The sequence below is a fragment of the Rhineura floridana genome, chromosome 8 (assembly GCF_030035675.1).
Source record: "Rhineura floridana isolate rRhiFlo1 chromosome 8, rRhiFlo1.hap2, whole genome shotgun sequence".
Taxonomy (NCBI): domain Eukaryota; kingdom Metazoa; phylum Chordata; class Lepidosauria; order Squamata; family Rhineuridae; genus Rhineura; species Rhineura floridana.
Window position 1 is genome coordinate 9,887,398 of NC_084487.1, and position 23,689 is coordinate 9,911,086.

General features: G+C 43.8%; 1 long non-coding RNA gene across 1 annotated transcript; it reads left to right on the top strand.

Annotated features, from left to right (window-relative positions):
- Window positions 1–5,245: 5,245 nt before the first annotated feature.
- Window positions 5,246–23,050, top strand: LOC133390166 (uncharacterized). The gene is made up of 3 exons (XR_009764326.1): window positions 5,246–5,459; window positions 21,309–21,362; window positions 23,019–23,050. It is a non-coding gene; the product is annotated as an uncharacterized LOC133390166 (long non-coding RNA).
- Window positions 23,051–23,689: the final 639 nt, after the last annotated feature.

Below are 23,689 nucleotides of genomic sequence, written 5' to 3' on the forward strand. Positions count from 1 at the left end.
TACTAGCAGCCATGGGAAAGGGAGATTTGGATCAGGACTCGCGCATGGGAGACAGGTTTTAATCTTTTCCCTCCATGTCATTTCCTCAGTTGAAATTTTACCACCACCCCTCCATTGAGGAAAACAAGCCAGTGCTGTGAAGCATTCTTTTTTAGGGTTTTATTTTTTTAAATTATTTTCAGGTTTTGGTCAATAACAAGTGTAGCAGCAACAGAGCCTGTGGTCCTATGCATACTGGATAGGATAGTTCTAGAGCAGGGCCAGGGATCCTGTGTCCCTTCAGATGTTATTTCACTCCATTTCCCATCAGCCCTGACTATTGGCTAGGGATAGAATCCTCTCCTTTTTTACATTTCTTTTTTAAGTGTGGCCCCCTGGTGGTCATTGATTCCTTTTTCCTCCAATATCTTTTCATTTTTCTGATCTCCTCCAATATATAGATATATTTGGTTTGCAGAGAATCATCAATATTATAATCACAATTTATTCACAAGTCTCCACTGGCATTGATCTTTATTCTGACCTCTGTAATAATTGCCTGTTTACATTCCTTTTCAAGTGCACTGAAGACAGATTAAGCCAGATAATCAAGTCAGTGTGGTGTAGTGGTTAAGGTGCTGGACTACAACCTGGGAGACCAGGGTTCAATTCCCCACACAGCCATGAAGCTCACTGGGTGACCTTGGGCCAGTCACTGCCTCTCAGCCTCAGAGGAGGGCAATGGTAAACCCCCTCTGAATACCGCTTACCATGAAAATCTGATTCATAGGGTCGCCATAAGTTGGAATCGACTTGAAGGCAGTACACACACACATCTTCCCCACTGCTGCTTACAATCAACACCTCATTCTCCCCTGCTGCTTTCCTTCTGTCAGTTACAATCAAAACTTCATTGACATCAGTGGAAGGGAATACACATTTGAAGAGCTCACACAGAAAGTAGATCAGTATCACTCACACTACAGATTATTTCAAAGTGATCTTATTTTTTAAAAAAATGAATCAGAAAGAAGAATGAATCAGAAACCAGATGTGGAGAGCTGCTACTTCAAAATTCTCTCTGCAAAGATAGAGCATATCAGAAATAATAATTAATCTGATGGTTAATCTGATTATTGCAGAAACGGAGCCTATTGCTACTATTGGCCTTGTTGATGGGAGCTGAGAGTCCAACAATATCTAAAGAACCACAGGATCCCCATTCTTGGTGCTAAGCAAACAAACATATGGAATATGGATCTGGATTAATACCCTTTTGCATGTGTTTATAACTAGGTGAGAGCCAGTGTGGTGTAGTGGTTAAGGTGCTGGACCACAACCTGGGAGACCAGGGTTCAAATCCCCACACAGCCATGAAGCACACTGGGTGACCTTGGGCCAGTCACTGCCTCTCACTCTCATGAAAACCCTACTCATAGAGTCGCCATAAGTCAGAATGGACTTAAAGGCAGTACATTTACATAACTAGGTATGCTATTGAAGGCTTATAGTCACCTGACTTGGCTGACCTGCAGCCAGAAGTTTCTAGTTCTGCCTTTCATAAAAGTCTTACACAGAAAGGTGGGAGTTTCAGTCATTGCCTAAGATCCTATTAGCGATGTGAAGTTTACTTTAGCTGATGCTGTTTGCTAACAGGAGTGGCTCTTGTGTAAAGAAGCCAAGTTTTTCTTAGGTCATGCATGAATCAAAGATATATTCACTAATAGGCAAAAAACCCTTGCGGTTTAAGAACATAGCTATAGCCAACAGATATTTCTATCAAACTTTAAAAAGCAGGGAAATTGGGCAGCTATAGTGAATGCACCAGGGAGGCAGGAGACCTGACCTCCTCTCTGAGATATTGTACTGCCCTACAAATTTGTCAAAATGCCACAATTTGGCTTGGTCTTTCACAGTCCAATCCACTTGCTTTGTAGCTTGGAAGAATTTGGTAACATGTGCCTCCGAGCACATGGTGAGTGGTGGCAACACCTGCAATCTCCAAAGATGGAGAATTACATTTTGTATGTTTGTTGGTGTTCTTCTTACTTTGTGACTTTTCTGTGTTACTCCTGTTTCTACAGAGAATCTAACTTAGAAAAATATATTTCTCTCATTCTTCATCCTAGAAATCTGTGTCAAATTTATTTTTATTAATTTCAAAGCCTTTTTATTGGTCAATGTCATATGATGGTGAAGACAGCCTTTTGTGTTTCAAATTGGAGGTTATGCTCTATTTCTCGTTTGGGCGCATTAACAGTTGAATCTGAAACTGATGTAAAATCAGACTGATTACAATATGTTGCTACTTAAGCAACAACTCTAGCTGTTGGAAAAAACAAACTTGGCCTGCCCAAGATGCATGTTTTCAGCCTGCTATGCTTAAACTGCTCCGCTTAAGGAAAGGTGGGCACGATCAATTAAAAACATAGAGCACACCTAAAATTTTGCTAGAATATATTTCACCTCCCACTGTTTGATCTTGTGCAAACTGAGACACTCCTATTTATTTATTATTTATTGCATTTATATACCGCCCCATAGCCGAAGCTCTCTGGGCGGTTTACAACAACTAAAAACATTAAAAACAAATATACAAATTTAAAAAACATTTTTTTTAAAAAAAAACTGTTTAAAAGCACATGCTAAAATGCCTGGGATTAGAGGAAAGTCTTGACCTGATGCCAAAAAGATAACAGTGTTGATGCCAGGCGCACCTCATCAAAGAGATTTCCATAATTTGGGGGCCACCACTGAAAAGGCCCTCTCCCTTGTTGTCATCCTCCGAGCTTCCCTCAGAGTAGGCACCCGGAGGAGGGCCTTTGATGTTGAGCACAGTGTACAGGTGGGTTTATGTCAGGAGAGGCATTCCATCAGGAATTGTGGTCCCAAGCGGTGTAAGGCTTTATAGGTTAAAACGAGCTCATGTCCACTAGAAACTATTCTAAAACAGGGATGGAAAACCTGCAGCCCTCCAGATGTTGGTGGACTCCAACTCCGTTCATCTCTGACCACTAGCCATGCTGGCTGGGGCTGATAGGAGTTGGAGTCCAGCAACATCTGGAGGGCCACAGGTTGCTCATCCCTGCCCTAAAATGATACTTTTCACTAGGATTCTTTTGGGAACATCATTTGAGTAAATATGAAATGATTCTTGTCAGTGGAAAGCATTGTTTAGGCTTCTTGCTTACGGACATTCTTCTTGATTTGTTACTTGCTAATCATTGTACTCTTGTGTTAATCATTAATTCCTTGCAAGTTGACATATGCAGTTTTAATATGTAGCCTGGAAGGCAATGTGGGACTCTGGGATAAAGAGGGACATATTAGCCATTTCTTTAAGATTTTTGCTCACCTTGTCTTAATTCTCCAAAAAGAGGTCCTCTGAATAAAATGACCTTGTTTATCTAGACCAGGAATGGGGAACCTGTGGCCCTCTGGATCTCATTGTCCTACAACTCCCATCATCCCTACCTTTGCCCATGCTAGCTGAGGCTGATGGGAGTTGGAGTCTAACAACATCTGGAGGTCCACTGCTTCCCCATCCCTAACCTAACATCCTATCTCCCATGCATTCCCATGATCCACCTGCACGAGGTCCCCTCTCTTTACTTCCTTTTGATCCCTCCTCATAACCCAGCTGGCTGTTTAAAAATCTGTTGTTAACTATAAACTGCAAGTGAATGGAATTGGGGATAAAAATGGCTTGCTTCTAAGGACTAGCATACATTCCCCCCACCCCCCAAAATAAAACACTTAAATTTGCATTATGTAAATTTGTGATTTCCCTACCCCCACCCCTCTAAATGAAGCCCCTCTGTGCTATATTAAATTACTAAAGAGAATCTTGCTATTGAGGACAATCCACTAATGTGGATTTCTGGTGTCATCTTGTGTTTGTTTCATAGAATTGCATTGACACAAAGATCTAGAAAGCATTTCCTACAGCTCAAATTTATTCCAAGTTCCATGACTGGGACAGTAAAAAGCATTTAACGCTGTTAAATTATTAACTTAAACTCAGCATATTGCCTTATTAGTACACTTAACAAGTGTTAAGAGTTAAGGGTGTTAGCAAGATACTGGTTTCCAAATGGGTTGCCCTTCCTTATTCCCATGACCTCCTCCAGTCCTTATCTGTATCTTTTTAGATAAAAGGAACAGTAGTTATAGCAGACTTAGGCTGCAATCTAGTACATATCAACTCAGAAGTAAACTCCATTAGGTTCAATGCCTCTTACTCTCAGGTGAGACTGTATTGGACTGCAGCCTTAGTAGAGTAGGCTGAACAGAAAAGGCAGCAAAATATGGTGCAAATACATGGATGTGGGAGTGTTGGTACTTTCTCTTTATTTTGCTAACAGACATGCAAGGATATATAAAAATGAATTGTAATAAAAGTGTCACAAGTGAGATCTTAAAATGTGATGACTCAGTCTCGGTAGTGGTTAAAGTGTTGGACTATTACCTGGGAGACCAGGTTCGAATCCCCACATAGTCATGAAGCTCACTGGGTGACCTTGGGCCAGTCACTGCCTCTCAGCCTCATGAAAACCCTATTCATAAGGTCGTCGTAAGTCGGAATCGACTTGAAGGCAATACATTTTCGGTTTGGGACAGAGCTTAGATCTGATCGAACTCAGGCAGGCTGCAACTGCATACCCATTTCCCTGGGAGTAAGTCCCACTGAATTCAGTCGGGCTGATCTCCGATTAGACATGTACAGGATTGCACTATGAATCTTGACCGAGAAAGCCAAGCACGTGTTTAGCTCTGCTCAGTGGAGCTTAGAAACACCTGCATCAGGCAGGGTCATCCTAAATATGCATGTATGTTTGTGCATGTATGCATTCAGTGTGTTCGGTGCACAATTTAAACTGTGACCAATTCACGAGAAGAGCTCTAGTGCCTTGCCAAATCGCTGCAAAACACAAGAAACTAAACTGCACCTTCCTAAACTGAGTCATCAGCCTGCGCTGGGACGCCTGCCCCTTCCCACGACGCGAGAAAGAGGAAATGAGGGTTCTTCGGGTTTACTCGGAAAAGAACAAGGAGAACCACGGATAGGGCGACGGAGCGGCCCATCTAAGGTACCTAGCCAGTGAGGAAAGCAAAACCGGGGTTGGAAGGCGGGAACCCGGAAGAGAAGTGGCTCTCAGCTGTGCTCTGTCTGTTCTTTCTTCTCTAACTGGAGGCAGAGTGGCCGAACACGACGGGCAGCCGGCGCCATCATGTTTCAGTTTTTTGTAAGTTTTCTGAAGGGATGTAGAGGCTGGGTTGGGCAGAGCAGGGGTGGATTCTCAAATCTAATTTTTCAGATGTATATATACCGGAATGCCAAGACCTGCCACCCAAAGATGGGGTAAATATATAGTTAGAATGAAAGAACAGGGTGCCTCTTGACCACATTCTGAGCTTAGATATTTGTTTCCACGACCAACGCTGACCTCACGGTCCTTTCACACAGACCTCCGTTCCCGGTGAGCCTGCTTCATTTCAGTTACTTCATTCAGCTACGAAAAGTCATTTACTCGTAGCTATTGTTCCACAAAATGGGAGTCAAAAACGCTTCCCTGTCTGCTTCAGATCGACCAGAGTTCTATCAATAGATCCTGATGTGCATTCTACAGAGAGGACAAAGGGAGGGAGGGAGGGGAGCGTGCAGTCACATTTGGCTACTAGGACATGAAAGAGGAAAAGGGAGAGAGAAAGATAATGCTAACGATGATAGTGGGGGAGGAGAAATAAAATAAAGGGTGTAAGTCCGTAACTGGGAGTAAGCACCATTGAAAACAGTGGGACTTACATCTGAGTAGATATGTTTTGGGCTGCATTATAAGAATGCAATTGTATCCAAGCTTATTTGAAAATGCATCCCACTGAACTCCATAGGACTTACTTCTGGGTAAACAGGATTGTGCTGTAAGCCTGGAAACATATAGATTCTTCTGCCCCTGTTAAGTTCCAACCACTTCCATCCATTTTCCAATTGATCCAAGGATGCAAGGTTTCTCCTGCCCCACATCTCTGCCCACATGCTATAGCTCTATAATATGGCTCTGGGATAGAAATCCTCATTGATTTGTAAATGGGTTTTGTAATTGCATCCTTCAGTGTTGTCCTGGACAGATTCTTAGCATATTTTCACGTGAATTAAGTGCCCTTTTGCTGTCCTTAAAATCATAAGAATGGCACAATTGCTTTGCTGGCTCTGATAAAGATCTTTTAATGTTCTCTTGCCATTAATTGCTGGCCAGATGCCTCTGGATATTCACTAGGAAGGTATGAAGATAGTATCCATCTCGCTTTTTACTTTCCTGTTCCTTGTTTTCAGAGGTATACTGCCTCAGAATATGGAAGGGCTCTTTAGCGTTAAAATCTGAGGTCTAAAAGGGTATGTATTACTCTTCACCGCAATGCTGTTTCACTGCATGCTTATGGCTGAAGTGGTCTCTAAGTGTGTACCTTAAGATGTTTCTGAGGTACAACTCCCCATCAGCCCCAGCCAGCATTGCTAAAGGTCAGGGATGGTGGGAATTGTAGTCCAGTAACATCTGGAGGGCACCAGGTTGGCTAAGGCTGTTCTTCTTGAGGACTTCCAATGAGGGAGAGCCATCCTCCTGGTAATTGGTTGGCTTTTCCTAACGCTCATTAGAAATCTACCCTCTTGTAACTTAAGCCCGTTAGATCAAATCCTGCCCTCTTAGGCAGCAGATCACTGTCTCTAGGTGATGGGGCAAGAAGACAGTGCAGAAGCTTGGTCTGCAAATATAGATATATGTAAATAAGCAGGTTATTAACATTTTGTGTAGGGCTGGCCAGTAGTGTAGTAGCAAATTCAGAAGTCACATGGTAGTCACATCATGCCTCCTCACAGCCATGCTCCCTTTTCCACTTTCCCTCGTCTCCCTTGCTGTCCTCTACTACAACACTTGTCCCTAGAAGCCAATCAGCATGAAATGGGCGGCTGTGTGTTAACTACTGAAAGGAGTCTTCTCAGTGGCTGATTCACCTCTTTTTACTGGTTCTAATCAGCACAAAAGGATAAGGACCATTCTCAGAGGTTAATACATTCCCCTTTCATGTTGATAGGCTCGTACATAGAGACCTGGCTGGAATCCTGCTCCCCAAAAAGTAAGGGTCTGTTACCCCCCGCAACCCTGAACAACTACACCCCTGGGGGTAGGTTTTGTGCACTTAACTTGCAAACCTGGTTAATGCATAACTGGCTTATTTTGTCTTTTCACACACAATCAAACAGGTATGCAACTGCCTTCCCACTTGATAGCTGTCATCTTTAATCGCTTACGTATGCAGTCTGCCTTAAGATGTCAGTTGTCTGCAGCCTGGCAATGGCTTCCAGAAGCCATATAACCCCTTAACATCTCTTAGAAAACACCACTCTCTTCTTGAGTAGATATTCAAATAAACCCATTTATATACGGCCTATATATATTGAATGATTGACTCCTTACTGCAGTGGTGGGGAACCTGTGGATCTCCAGACGTTGCTGGCCTCTAGTTCCCATCAGCCCCAGCCAGCATAGCTGATGGTCCAGGAGGATGGGAGTTGAAGTTTAACAACATCTGCAGGGCTACAGATTTCATACCTCTGCCCTATTGGCTTCTGTAGAGGACTAGATCGTGCCTGATAATTTTTTTATAGAGCATCTTAACTCTAGGTGTTGTACCGTCTTATCCTGTATACAAGGTATAATCTCAAGTGTATCTCATTATTGGGAACCAACACAACTGCTAATTATTTGGCAAGTCTCTTTGGCATTGCCAGAGTTATGATCTATTTGTGGGGCTCTATAGCTCTCTTTGGGATCAGTGCAACAATTTCTTTAGTGACAGTTTTGTTTAAGCTTCTCAGTGAACCTCTGTCTCTGAGGTTTGCTGTTAATTTTAACATTTTTAGCCCTATGAATATTCACACAGATAGGCCCACCTGGCTGTTTGCTGGCCCAGTGCTTATTTGAAGTTGCTGAGTTGCTTTTTTCTAGCTCCTACCTCCTAGGAACTCGGGGCAGGGATGCCCATAACTCGGTGGTAGAGAACATGTTTTGCATGCAGGTCTCAGATTCAATCTTTGGCATCTCCACATATGCTTGGGAAATAACCATGTCTGCTCATATTGGATAATACTGATCTAGATGGATCCGTGCTCTGACTCGGTATAAGGCAACTTCCTGTTCCTATCCTCTCCAAAGCCCTGTGAGGTGGATCAGATTGAGAATGAGCAACTGGGCCAATGAAATCATAAGAACGTAAGCACCTGTTGGATCAGTTCAGTGGCCCTTTTAGTCCAGCATTCTGTGTTCTCAGTGGCCAACCAGATACCTATGGGAAGCCCATAAGGAGGACCTGAGTGCAGCAACACTGAGTGCGGTTTCCAGTGAGTCATATAAAGGTTGCACAGGTCACTTCTATCCTGCCTTTTTTCTACAAGGGTCCTCAACATCATATTAATACAACGATTAAAACAATCCCAAAAATTCAGCGAAGTGGAATAAAACATATCTGTTAAAACATAAAAGCTCCTCAGAAACAGACACGTTTGGTCTCTGTTCTTGAATGTATATTCTTTCCTCTGAAATGTATGGGAGTTCCATAGAGGACACACAGGAACCGACATTCTTTGAGTTTGCAAAGTTTTGGCAATCGCTGCATGGGTTGTGGCAGCTCCTTTTCTTGGGAATGCGCTCCCAATGAATGTCAGGCAGGCACTTGCATCATTGGCATTTAGGTGCTTTGCTTAAAACTGATCTGTTCACCCAGGCTTTCTTTGAGGGGGTGATCCAGCTACGGTGATGTATTAATCTGATCTGCTGATTTGTGGTGCACGTTGTACTACTTATGAGCATAATTTTTTGGTTGATTTTATGCTGTTCACCACCATGATATATATTTTTTTAATGTTGGCAGCGTAGACGTTTTAACAAATTAGTTATTATTAATAATAATGCTATTTCAAAGACAGTGTTTCCTTTTTATTTAGGGATGGAGGAGCTGTGGCCGTTCAGATGTTCTGTATTACAACTTCCGTTGTCTCTGACCATTGAACATGCTGGCTGGGACTGATGGGAGTTCAGCAACATCTGGAGGTCCACCTGTTCCCTACCCTCTTTTAAAGCCCCCACATCTATACAGTTTAAAGGGAAAGACTCACACATAACTAGCTAACTCAGACTACAATGTTCTGTTTTACTCTTAATCATGAATCGAGTAAGTAGAGCGAAATCTTACCCTTTGCAAACTAAAGAAGCTGCCATATACTGAGTCAGACCAATTGGTCCATCTGGCTCAGTACTGTCTGAATGGTAGAGGATCTCCAGGGTTTCAGGCAGGTGTCTTGCCTAGCCCTGCCTGGAGATGTTGGGGACCGAACCTAGGATGTTTTGCATGCAGAAGACTGGTAAAAGTGGCAGAGCACGTCCAACAGTATTCACTGTAATTATAAGCAGGCATACTCAGAAGTAAGCCCTATGCGTGGGATTCAACACTAGTCCTACTCAGGGTAGACCCATTGAAGTTAATGGGGATGACTAACTAAGATTCATTACTTTCAGTGGGTCTACTCTGAGTAGGGTTTAGGTGAATGTAACCCTGTAGTCAGCCTTCTCCAACCTGGCCCCCTCCAAATGTTTTAAACAACTGTCAGCCCCCAATAGCACATCCTGTCCAGTTTTAATTAACTTGTGGGGTAGTGAGAAGAGAGTCTACGTTTTAACGCTCCATTCTTCTTTGTGCTTTGTATGAGGCGCTCCTGCTGATGGTTACTCAGAGTCTTGTTTTTAGAGCCTAGCAGCCTTTAAAGCTGCCTACCCTAACCTCGTGTCCTCCAGATGTTTTGGACTGCAGCTGACATTGGTTGTGCTGGCCGGGTCTGATGGGAGTTATAGCCCAAAGCATCTGGAGGGTGCCAGGCCGGGGAAGGGTGCCATAAGTGATGCCCTGCGCTCATACTTAATTCCAAGCCCAAACTTTTAATTAAGTTATTCTGTACAATGTGTGCGTGTGTAATTTTAAAATAATCAGACTTTTTCTAATTCTTAATTTTTTTCCCTCTTTTATTTCTACAGCCTCCTAGCTCAGATTCTGATCTCTGTTGAGAGTCAGCCTTTTGTTGTCATTATTGCTTTCATTTTTTTTAATGCGTTGCAATACAAAGCAAAGCTGGAATCGTTTGAAGGGTATCTCTTATCCCTCTGTCAAAACAGTGGATAAAACTCTCAGTGGAGAGGGCAGCCTTATATGTTTTTTGGCAGAGTCATTGCCTGATGTTCTCTTGCACTGCAAACCCATGATACAAATCATTTAAGGCTTTCTGATTAGTGTTTGAGAACTGAAACACTGGAACAGGGAAAAGCTAATACTGTAGGGCCCCGCTTCCAAGCGCTTTGCTTCCCGATATTCCGGTAATGCGACAGCTTGATTTCCCTTTTTTAAAGCTGATTCTTCCCTGTTGTGGCATTTTTGCATCATTTTTGTGCGATGCGCCCCATTATACTCAATGGGGTTCCGCTTTACGGCGATTTCTGCTTTACGGCAGGGGTCCGGAACGGAACCCGCCGTATAAGCGGGGCCCGCCTGTACATTTCTGCCTTACTTTCTCTTCCCTGTTTGCTACACTGTTGCAGGGAGATAAAGGGATAATCTCGCAAATGGTGCTTTTATTTTCATTTTTCAAAAGACCAAAGTACTTGTGTACTTTTCCCCCCAAGGCTATGCATAAAATTAAGATAACTGTGGGCAGCCCTTTAAATTCTTACTGATCCTTTGCAGTCCTCACTTGACATATAAATTGCCAGTTGTCAAATGTGCCGCCATCTTTCTCCCTCCTCTTTAGACTATTTAAATCCACTTGGCAGAAAAAAATACTCTAACCTCTCGGAAAATGAGCCATGTGTAGGCCCCATAAGGGAGGATATGTTGCTTCAGGAGCTGACCCCTTTGAACTTCAAAATAAGTGGGCCACTACCCTAAACTCCCAGGACTGCTTTATACATTACAGTAGAGGCCACCAGGATGGAACTTTGTATTGTGTTGCTCACTGTGGGAGGTCTGAACATGCGTACTGTACTTATCATGCAAAGTTGGCACAGTTGAATGGAAGGTGTTTGAATGTACTTTACACAGCTCATAAACTATGGAATTTGCTCCCACAAGAGGCAGTGATGGCCCCCAACCTGGATTACTTTAAAAGGGGATTAGACAAATTTATGGAGGATAAAGCTATCAGTGGCTGGCTACTAACCCTGATGTTACGTTCTGCCTCCACTGTTGGAGGCAGTATGCTTCTGAATACTAGTTATGGGAAACCACAGGAGGAGAGAGTGCTGTTGTGCTTGTGTCCTACTTGTGGGCTTCCTGTAGGCATCTGGTTGGCTGCTGTGAGAACATGATGCTGGAGTAGATGGGCCATTGACCTCATCCAGCAGGCTCTTCTTATGTTCAAACCAGCAACAGCTGCCAGGATGGATGGGGCTTGTGTGAAGAGGTGCAGTGCCATGCATGTGTTAAAAGTGTTCATGCAGCATCACCACACTATAGCCTTTTCCACTAGGGAGGCTGAAAAACAGATGAAGCAGACCTAGTATCATTTTTTTTTAATTTTGAAGTGGTATAAAATCCTACCTCAGCAAGTTAACCCAGTCCGTCTTCATATTTAAATTGCTTGGAACTCTACTCCTGTGAAAATTGCGAGTCGCCAGATCAGAGTGAGCATTTTTTTTTAACTATGGTAACTTCCACTTTATGGCAGGGGATGGGGAACCTCAGGCTTGGGGGCTGAATGCAGTCCTCTGGGCCTCTGTATCTGACTTTTCCTAGGTCACAACCTACCCTCCGGTGACACCCCTCACCAGCCCTTGATTGATTGTTCAGCTGGGGCAATGCCTCTTGCTTGCTTGGTTGCCGGATGGAGAGGTGTGTGTATCTGTAGCGACCTCTGATATTTGCATGGTTGTACAATGTCATCCATAGCTCTGCCCACATTTGCCTCTGGCCTCACCCACCCCAACATGTGGCCCCAAGAAGGATGCCCACAAAGGAATATGGCCCTTTAGCTGGGGCTGAAAGAGGTCCCTCATCCCTGCTTTATAGTGATTTCAGGCACATACCTCCCCCCACCCTGCATAGTCGATGAGTATCAGGTGATGAAGGCTGCAGTCCTATACATGCTTCCTGGAGTGGGGCGGGTTTGTCATTAAATTCAGTGGGGCTTACTTCTGAGTAGATATATAAACATTGTGCTGTAAGTCATTGTGTGAGAACTTTCCTGCCTCAGACGTAGAGGGAACATAGGGGAGCACACCTTTGGGACTTTTTTCAGAGCAGGAGCAATGATGTCACATGCCAGAACAGAGCAGGAACAATGATGTCATATGCCAAAACACCAGGGCAAATGACAGGCGCTCCAAGTTCTGGGTAATGAATGAGGTGGTAAGCAGCCTTTTAGGTTTAGCATAGATTAGCCTAGAGGAAGTTGGAGAATGGCCCTTATTTAGGGTTGCCAGGCTCATGGCCTGAGAATGATTCTGTATCTTTAGGAGAAGAGAAAATTAATCCACCTGCAGGTTTTCTTGCAACACTGTAATGGGAAAAACCACAAGGTGGAATTCTGCCTTCCCCCTGCACAACTTTTAAAGATACAGAAGACCTCTTGGTTGCCAGGCCCCCCTATCCTTATTTCATGCTAGCCATTTAAATGGTAACACTTCTTTGCAAGATTGTTGGCATTTCTAATTGAAGGCTAAAGGTTGCACTTCAGGTGGCTGAATATCTTTTGTTAAAGCTCATTGTGTTTGATAAGTTGAACCTATGCCGGGGTGAGAACCTGTGGGTGAAGCCATGATAAAGTGGTGTCATAGTGCTTTAAATGTATGGTGCAGATATGGCCCCAGCATGAGTAGCCACAAGCAGCTGACATGCTCCCTCAAAACCTAAGGGAAGAAGGATGTGTCAAGGTAGGTGGCACAAGAGCAAAAAAAAAAAGGAGATGGAAATACAAAATGAAGAGCAGGGAGTATATATGTAGCTTGGGAGAAGATGGAGATGGGTGTGTGAGTCCAAATAGTCAGAGCCGGCTGAGTAAGAAATCCATGTTGTTCTCGTATACATATTTGATCTGTGGGTTGCCTTGCATGTTTTTCCTTCTAAAAACTGGCCCATTGCAATGCTCCAGCAACCGTCTCACAAAACATGAGTGCAGTCAATTTTTCCAACCACCAATCGATGGAATGGTGCCGGCATGCATTTTATGTTCCCTTGGCTCGAAGCAAAGGAGCCCGGGGTGGGCTTGGGTGGCTTGCTGGTATGGGTGCAGCTTTTGAGATGAAATCTCTTCCCACACCACGCCCCTGGATGTGCACCAGGACGTGTCAAGAGAAGCAAGGCCCGCCGAGGACTCTAAATCTGTTTTCTAAAAGTGTAGGGATGCTATGAAGGGCTGTTCTGCATCCACTGTAAACCGGGACAGATGTACCAAAACTCTGGATGAAGGAAAAGGGGCATGGGGGGGGATGCAGAAAGGTACGGGGCATCTCACAACTAAGCATGCTTTTTCAGGATTAAGAGTTAAGTTTTTTAAAAATAATTTCTATTGTGGAGCTGGATCGTAAGATGGAAATCTTATTAGATGTTAGTTGACACAGATATGGTGTTGATGTGAATGATTGATTTTTTTTGTGGGGAGGGGAGTTAGAAGCAAAGGATATCTTAGCTTCCAAGTAGACTAAATGTCTCGGCGTGTTTCAGGCAGAGCGCAATTTTGGAGCAAAGAATGCAGCAAATAACTTTGGGGCACATTGTGTGTTTGTGACTGCACATCATGTGCTACCGAATGCGGCAAATCATAAACAAGGCAGTGTTTTTTTGTTTAATGTGGCTGTAAAATAAGCCAATGGCTTTTTAGAAATATACATTTACCTTTGAAATTCAGAGTGTTTTTCCTGTCTGGAAGAGGGTGGCTTTTTTGCTGAGAAATCCACCGTTGCATCCAAGACTGCCCCGACACACATCTGGGGTTCCTAAGCGAAAGTGATTTCTCTGCCTTCCAGTCCCTTCCATCTGTGTGACTGTGCTTGTATTCTGAATGGGGAGGGCAGCTCTTGAAACCCCCCAACAAGTTGGGTTGGGGGTCTGATGCAGGAACTTGGCAGCTTGAAATAGTTTGAGCCCAGATGGAAAGAGGAACAGGGTGCTCTCCACACCAGCCCTACTTGGAGCTAATCCAGAGGTTTGTAATGGAGAATGTTTCCTTGCAGAGTTTGTTGTGCAGTTTGTATTCAAAGCACAGAACCAGCAATTCTGACTCTCATGCTCTGTGAGCAGTGCTCCCCTTTTGGCAGGATTGGTGCAGCGTAGGAGAACCCTTATGCAAAGCACTGCTTGCCGTGGCATACAGACTGTGTCAGCACTTCCATTGCACCCATCTGCAGCAGATGAGTTGCATGGCACAGGCCCCATCTGCACTATACATTTAAAGTGGTATCATGCCACTTGAAACAGACACAACTTCCCCCAAGGATCCTGGGAACTGTAGTTTCTTAAGGGTGCCGAGAGTTTGGAGACCCCTGTTCCCCTCACAGAGCTACAATTCCCAGAGTTCTGTGGGAAGAGGGATGGATTGTTAAACAACTTTGGGAATTGTTGCTCTGTGAAGGGGAATAGGGGTCTCCTAGCAACTCTCAGCACCCTTAACAAACTATATTTCCCAGGATTCTTTGGGGGAAGCCATAACTGTTTGAAGTGGTATAAAACTGCTTTAAATGTGTAGTGCAGAAGAAGAGCCCTTCTGGATCACATCGAAGACACATCTAATCCAGAATCCTGTTTCCTTGTGGCCATCCAGATGCCCATGGGAAGCCTGCAAGGTTTTGCCAGTGCAGACATGGCCCACATTTGGGCAGCACTCTTAAACATAGTTTAGCATAACATGAATGAGCCTAGATAAGTCTCATGTGGTCCCATCTTCCCTCCCTTCCACTGGCGCGTCCACAAGGAGTTCAGAAGCTTTTGCTCCTGCTTTTGCATAACTGAACTGGCAAACTGGTTAATGTTTCAGTTTATTGATTTGGATATCATGACAAGCTAGAAGTGGAACTCCTTTGAACTCCTCTTTGTATTCTCATTGCAGGAGTAGAACACAAGCCCAAGATTTGCCCAGGCCTGTTCACATCACACTAACCTATGGTTTGGTGTGATGCCTATATATCGCCATACTGTTCAGTAAGTAATGTTACTTCTCAAAGAGTGCATAACTAAGGCTTGATCCTTACTTATGTATGCTTGAAAGTATATCCCATTGAATTCAAGGGAAACAAGTCACCATGCAAAGAATCAGATTGTAATTTGGATCTAGTGTTGAATTAGACAAAAGCTGTTAATGCTCCACGTGTTTGATAGTATCTTCAAAGTGTAATGCTAGACATTAGACATTGAGCCGTTATAGGGGCTAGTATGCACAAGCCACTCGGAACAAACCAAATGCACAGTTATAAGATGGGAGATACTTGGCTCAGCAATATGACATGTGAGAAGGATTTTGGAATTGTTGTTGATCACAAGCTGAATATGAGCCAACAGTGCGATGTGGCTGCAAAAAAGCAAATGCTATATTATGCTGCATTAACAGAAGTACAGTTTCCAAATCGAGTGAAGTATTAGTTTATTTATTTCTTATTTGATTTATATCCCACCCTTCCTCCCAGCAGGAGCCCCCTCTATTCAGCACTGGTTAGGCCTCATATTGAGTACTGCATCCAGTTCTGGTCTCCACACTTCCAGAAGGATGCAGACAAACTGGAACAGTTTCAGAGGAGGGCAACAAGGATGATCAGGGGACTGGAAGCAAAGCCCCATAAGGAGAGACTGAAAAAACTGGGCATGTTTAGCCTGGAGAAGGGAAGACTGAGGGGAGATATGATAGCACTCTTCCAAGTACATGAAAGGTTGTCACATAGAGGAGGGTTGGGATCTCTTCTCAATCACCCCAGAGTGCAGGACACGGAATAATGGCCTCAAGTTGCAGGAAGCCAGATTTTGAGTGAACATCAGGAAAAACCTCCTAACTGTTAGAGCCATACGACAATGGAACCAATTACCTAGGGAGGTAGTGGGCTCTCCGACACTGGATGCATTCAAGAGGCAGCTGGACAGCCATTTGTCGGGAATGCTTTGATTTGGATTCCTGCATTGAACTTGATGGCCTTATATGGTCCCCTTCCAACTCTACTATTCTATGTTTCTATGAACACTTTCAAGGTAGCAAGGTAGCGAAAGCAGCATATATACATAAAAATAATTTAATATAAGAAGTAAAATAGATGTAGTGCCACTTCGTTTTTTGCAAACAAACTTTGATCAACCAGCCAGGCAGTTTTATATGAGCTGCTGTTGAGCACTTGGCCATCCAATCAGTTTGCTTCACTTTCAGCACTGAAACCAGTTCTTAAATCACGTTTATCTGAGTGTCACATGCATTAATTAATATCACCCCTCCCACACAGGGGGAAAAGCTTTATTAGCTTTTCAAGTGAAATGACAAAAATCTAGCCAATGAATGTGCAAATCAGCTAAAGGGGTGCAACATACTATCTTTCCGACAAGTCATATATTAAGTTAATAACTATGACTGTATGGAAAACTGAGCAACCAATTTTTCATTTTCCACAGAGCCTTTTTAATGGCTGTATTTTGCCAACAAGAGCATGTCTTTGTGACCGTGACAGAAGACGCCCACTCTCTTTGTATCATTCTGTTGGCTGCTTCTGCTCTATCTCCATGTTGATTAGAAAAATGGTCATGCTTGAGTATTTTTTTAAATTTGGTGTTCTGATACCAAGCTCCAATTCTTAAACAGCTTTAGGAGTGCAAATATTCTGCAGATCCAGCTTGTTGTTTGCTAATAATGTGACCATTTTAAAATCTGTTCTGGATTTTTTTTTTTTTAAATGGTGGCGATAACGGACTAAGTTTCCTGTTGGGTAATCAGTTGGCATGCCCTTCTGGTATACAGTATTTAAGCCAGTGGCAGGAAACCTTTTCCAGCCTGAGGGCTGGATCAAAAAATGGCCACCCATCCACGGCCCATTTTTCAAAGGTGGGTCAAGCCGCCCACCTGTCAGTCACCTGACATCATGACGACACTGGGTGACAACTTCCAAGGGACTTACTGTCAGCACCAATCAGTTGATCAGCGCTGTTGGTGAGCCCCACTTGGCAACACGCTTTAAGATCCCAATTCTTCCTTCGCATCTGTGTCTTTACCTGCCCCACGCATATGACATCAGGTGTGGGGGCTGTTTGAGGACAACGGCATCGGAGGACAAATTAGGATTCCTGCCATGCCTAATTTGGTCTTTATGGTAGCACTGAAATATTGTATACATCCACATTTCCCAAATCATGCACGTTTTGGGTGGCTTCTTTTGGAATGCCATCTCCCGAGTGCTCAACATGGGAGCCTGCTTGCTAGCCTTAGGCCAACAGGATTAGATGTTCCCAGATCCTGAGGCTTCCATGCCAGTGCCACCTGGGAGATGAGACATGGCCAGCAATGTCCTCCATACTTCCTGGTGCCTTAACTTATTGCCCCTCTAATGCAACTCCTGTCTCCTCTATTTCCGCTGTTCCCAAGAACTGGAAGAAAGGACCTTTGATAGGACAGCTTGATTCCTTGCTGGACCAGATGATGCTCTAGCAAGGTTGGAAGAAACCCTCTGGCTGTAGCCTAGTGGTAGAGCATTTGCTTTGCAATGCAGATGGTCCCTGGTTCAATTCCCAGCACCTCCAGGTAAGGATGGGAGAGACTCATGCCTGAAACCCTAGAGAGCCGCTGTCAGTCAGTGTGGACAATAATGAGTTAGATGGGCCAATGGTCTAACTTGGTATAAGGCAGCTTCGTCTGTTCCTCAGGTGCTGTCTCTCAGGACCTGGTGTCACGGGAAGAGGCAGAAGTGGTGTCAACAGGATAGCAAAAGAGGAGGCAATCCGATCCAATGAAATGAGTCAGTAGAAGGAGAAAAGAAGTTGCCCTCTTCCTTCACCCTCTCCTGTTCCTTCCACCAATTTGTCAAGCTACTGTTACCAACTCCAAGCCCTAAAACCTTGACTTAAAAATGAGTGAGAACTTCGTTGCATGCTCGTCCTTCACAGATGCTGATTTGGCGTGCCTGGGGAGGCATTTAGCTGACTATACCTAGGCAGGTAGCAGCTTGTATGGTCTGTAAGCATACAATTTCTTCAGCCAGTGGGGTGTAGTGGTTAGAGAATAAGACTAGGATCTGAGAGACCACGACTCAAAACCCCACTGGGTTGTGAAGCTCACCGGGTGACCTTGGGCCAATCACAGACTCTCAGCCTAACCTACCTCACAGGGTTGTTGCAAGGATAACATGAAGAGGGGGAGAACCATGTGCACCACCCTGAGCTCCTTAGATGAAAGGTGGGATATAAGTGTAATGACTGATAGAAACAACTTTGATCCATTTTCCAACATGCATCAGTAAATAGGGGAAAGTAGATATCTTAGGACTTAAGCCCTATGTGCACTATACATTTAAAGCAGTGTCATACCCCTTTAAACAATCATGACTCCCCCACCTAAGAATCCTGGTAATTGTAATTTGTTAAGGGTGCTGAGAGTTGTTTGGAGACCCCTTTTCCCCTCAGAGAGCTACAATTCCCAGAATGGTTTGACAATCAGTTTTCCCAGGGAACTATGCAAATTGTAGCTCTGTGAGGGGAATAGGGGTCTCTGAACTCTCAGCACCCTTAACAAACTACAGTTCCCAGGATTCTTTGGAGGAAGCCATGACTTTAAAGCGCTATGATAATGCTTTTCATGTGTACCGGCATACCCCGCTTAACATCGCCTCGCTATAACGTACATGCTCCATATGCCTGTATTTCTCCAGAAACGCAGCGCAGCAGCAGAGGCTTTAGCTCGTGGGGGTGGAAATACATGCAATTGCGCCACCGCAAATCAGCTGGGAGACGCAATCGCGATCAGCTAAGAGGGGCGGCAGCGCAGCAGCAGAAGCTTTAGCGCGGGGCTTTGAGGCTCCGCATGAAGGAGAGGTAAAAAAAGTTTTAAAAGGTAGTGCTTCACTTTAAGGACATTTTCGGTTTACGCACTCGCTCTGGTCCCATTGAGTACGTTAATGCGAGGTATTACTGTAGTACAGATGCGCCCTTACTCTCACATGCTTGACTACTACAAGAGCAAGTGATGATCTGCACGGGTGAATGAATGATCCTAGAGCAAGTGTCACAGACAGAGCATTTCTATCACCTCAAACCACTCAGTACCCTTTTAAATGGCTTGTGTGTATTCAGCTGTGAGTAATTGAGATAAATCAAGCAATGTATTTGCAAAAACTTGGGATCAAAAAATATGTTATCTCTACCTCCTAAGGGGGTTGTGAAAATGAGTTCATCATGGTGCGCACAATCTGAAATTGATTTTGCTCTCTTCTTCCAAGCGCTAAATCTATTATATCCTAAAGAGAGTGATAAATGAATTCTCAGCTCCTGTAATAAATAGGGTCCCTGCTTTTTCAAAAGAACATATGGTGGTGGTGCATTTAAACAATTTAAACTTCACTGTATGTATTTTTTTAACAGCTCTTTCTATCCCCAGTGGCAATAAAATCTGCAGTTCTTTTGTGGCTGAAAAATAGATCCTCTTGCAGTAAAGCCATAAACCACAGGCATTGAAATATTTTCACTTCTTGGAAATGTTTTTATTTACCCTTTTTACATTACCAGATTTGATGGCTGTATTATCCAGATGGAAGAGGTTTACGAAGCACCAACTCTTAAATGTTGAATTTGCAAAATCAGCTGAAGTGGTTAAAGTGGATTTAGAAGTGGTTAAATCTTTTTGTATGGAAGGCCGCTGTCAACCAGAGTAGACAATGCTGCATTAGGATAAGTCTTTGGTTTGTCTAAGGCAGAATTGGGGAACCTTTTTCCAGCCCATGGGCCACTTTCTGGGGGCTGCATGCCAGTGGTGGGTGGGGCCAGAGGCAAAAGTAGGCGGAGCAATGGATGTAGGCTACATTCCTGCCATACCTAAGTCAGAGGTTTCTATGCACACCATACATCTCTCCACCCTCCTTTCAGGGAAGCACAAGGCATTATCACAGTTCAAACACACATTCCAGCCAGGCAAAAGCACTTAAGCAGGGTGTGCCCTGTGACAGGGGATGTGATCTGGGGAGAGTCAAACAGAGAGGGCTTGAGGGATGCATTCAGAGCCCAGGCCTGAGGTTCCCCATCCCTGCTCTTCTTGTCAGAGTCATTTAAATAATGTAGGTGGAGTCCAGAGGGAAAAGATCTTGGTAACACTTTACTAAGTAAACTGAACAAAAATAGTGTATAATTTGAGGAGAAAAACTTGAGAGGTTTTGTCTTCCTTCGTTCAGGTCTTGTACAGAGCAAGGAGGCATTCACCCAAACATACAAGGGGGGAAACTCCCTGAGAACTACACAGCCAATGAGAGCACATGCTACATCAGCAAAGATCATGACACGGCCTGGTTGCCAAGCAACATCACCACAACTCTCTTTGTGGTTGGCTTACCGCTAACAGAATTAACCCTTAAGTTACAGACTGAATGAACCCTGCTGTTGTACTACCAACTGTTCTAAGGCAACTTCATAATGGTCTTGTGTTGACCATCTGCTCCAGTGTCAAGGTTTGGCATGGCCAGGCATCCACCAAGGCCCACAAATGGGGAGGGGCCCACCACATCATTTGTTTTGCTGCCCCTCCTTTTCACTTTGGCCACCTGTTTGCTCACCTACTCTCCGGCCCTTTGGAGATGAGCAGCGAGTGGCAATTGCAGCAAGGATGTGGAACAGCACCACCTGCTTGCCCACCACCTTTCTTCTTGGCAAGCTGGCAGCAATGGCAGTAAGGAGGAAGACAGGGGACCACTGAAGGAGGGCCCCCTCAATGCCATGAGCATTTTACTTAACACCCTCCCCCCGATCCCATTGGCACTTGTCAAATGCTATGGGGTATTCAAAATTTGCAAAATCCCTGCATTCACATTGCAAATTGTGACTGGAGGAGTTAATGGTTTGCTATGTAGCTTATATTAGAAGCAAGCATTCTAAACAGTGGAAACCACTTGGCAAAAAAAGGCATGGCTGAGAATGTGACAAACACTTTAATGAGGATCAGGTTTGTTTTGAAGCTGGCAAAAGGATTTCGTTATTCATTTATTTAAAAAAGCAGCTATATTCTTGAGTTCATTCACCATCTGGGAGAAAAGTGTAATCCTTCTTGTCTGTCTTTTTTGTTTCTTCTTTAGGTTGGTTTTGCACTTGGCAATGTAGTTGGGATGTATCTGGCGCAGAACTATGATGTGAGTTTTATTTTTTGCTGTTTTCCTCCTGTTGAGCTTCTGTTAACACTGCTTTTGTGGTAGGGGCAGAGTTTGGAATGTTCGTTTTAAAAGGGAGCTAGTTGTAGTTCAAGTTCATCCTATATAGGGTCAATAGAGCTGTTCAGAAGCGAGATCCTAAACCGGAGGAAGATAATTTGATACCACTTGAAGGTGTGACTTTATTCTCCAAAGGTGTCTTTCCTCCAACCACTAAGGAAAGCTATCCAATTCAGCTTCCACTGACTTTCAAAAAAAAACACCTAAAATTAATCTTTGTTAACATAAAAATTACTGTGTTCTGTACCACAAGGAACCTGTGTGTTTCATGTAAGGCTGGAGACAGATCTAGAGAACTGCTGGATTTTATATTTTCAAACTGGGGGTCAGCCTTCGTGTGTTTCTTTATCCCAGCATCCCTAGGTGCAATCTGAATAGCACCTAGGAGAGCCTAAGATCATAAGAAGAGCCTGCTGGATCAGGCCAGTGACCCATCTAGTCCAGCATCCTGTTCTCACAGTGGCCAACCAGGTGCCTGGGGGAAGCCCGCAAGCAGGACCCGAGTGCAAGAACACTCTTCCCTCCTGAGGCTTCCGGCAACTGGTTTTCAGAAGCATGCTGCCTCTGACTAGGGTGGCAGAGCACAGCCATCACGGCTAGTAGCCGTTGATAGCCCTGTCCTCCATGAATTTGTCTAATCTTCTTTTAAAGCCATCCAAGCTGGTGGCCATTACTGCATCTTGTGGGAGCAAATTCCATAGTTTAACTATGCAAGTCTGCTACCTCTGCCCATACTCTGTCTTAAGTCTGGTACTAGTGTGGATTGTAAGAGGTTCCCAGAGTGGCACCCGCAGGCGCCAGTGTGCCCGCCAGTACCTTCAGTGGTGCCCATGAAAACTCACAGTAAATATGTCCTCAGAAGTCCTCAGTGCTTTTAGTGTTTTTGTTTGCCGCCCTGGGCTCCTTCTGGGAGGAAGGCCGGGTTATTAATTAATTAAATAAACTCCCTTTAAACATACCCACATTTAATTGCATGCCAGATTTGAACACCTACCCTCCCTTCCAGTCTGAACAAGAGGGAAAGGTACAAAGAGCTTCTCTGTATGAGCTAGTGTGGCAGTGGCTGATGTAGGTGCATTTTTCCCATTGATGTGCTCATGCTTCTTTTTCTGCTGTTTTAAATGTGGCAGCCATTTTGTGTTATGCCACATCCCCACGGCAGCCATTTTGTCACTGTTGCCCACAGCACTTTCTCAAAATTTGAAGTGCGTCCACTGGACCAAAAAGGTTGGCAATCTCTGCTTTAGAGTTTCAAAACCAATCCAAAACATCTCTTTAGCCCTGCCAGCCTTTCATACCACTGAGACCAATGAAGAATTCCAGACAAATTGAAAGCTTGTTCGCTGCTTTGTGATATTTTGGTTGGCATCATAAAGGTACGAATCCTGCAAACCAGGTGTGGGGAACCTTCTCCCCCCCCCCATATTGCTGAACTACAACTTCCTTCATCCGTAGCCATTGGCCTTGCTTGCTAAGGCTGATGGGAGTTGTAGTTCAGCAACATCAGGTGGACCAAAGTTTCTCCACATCTGCAGTAAATTCTAAAAGATTCTGATAGTCTTTTCTGCTTTTAAATAGGTTCCGAACATTGCAAAGAAGATAGAAGACATCAAGAGAGATGTGGAAGCTAGAAAAAAGCCTCCTAATGACAAATGATGTTGGCCTTAGCCATCTCTGTATTGTGTAGATGATGTAGTTTGCAGATGCCAAATCTTAAAGTGGTGTTTGTGGATTTCCTCCAGGTTTAGTCTTGAAGAACTAGACTGCCCACAAGCTGAAGTGTTACCAGATCCATGGGACCTTCCAATGCTTTCTGGATATTTGACTGCTTCTTCTTCTTTTTTTTTTAACCCATGTGTAATAAGAAAAACAAAGCAGAGAGACAAAGAGATTGGACTATTGTTCTCAGTTTTTGTTGAATAATATTTTGTATTCGGTATCCATGTGATTTTGGCATAAATTCCTATAATTATTCCAACACAACAGTCAATAATGGTCTGACTGTTACATTGACTCATGAAAGAAATTAAAAGTACACCCGAAGATAGATAGATACATTAATTTATTCAGTAACACAGCTTTATGGTACTTTTTGTACAGCTGATTTGTAACATACCAAATCATTGATAAAAGTCCTTGTCTTTTTGTTCTCTGAAGTGAGTTTTCTTTTCAGAGTTGAAACTATTTCAGACATGAAACTATTTCAGAGTTCCCTGATTTGCTTAAAAATTCACACTCATTTTGCATGG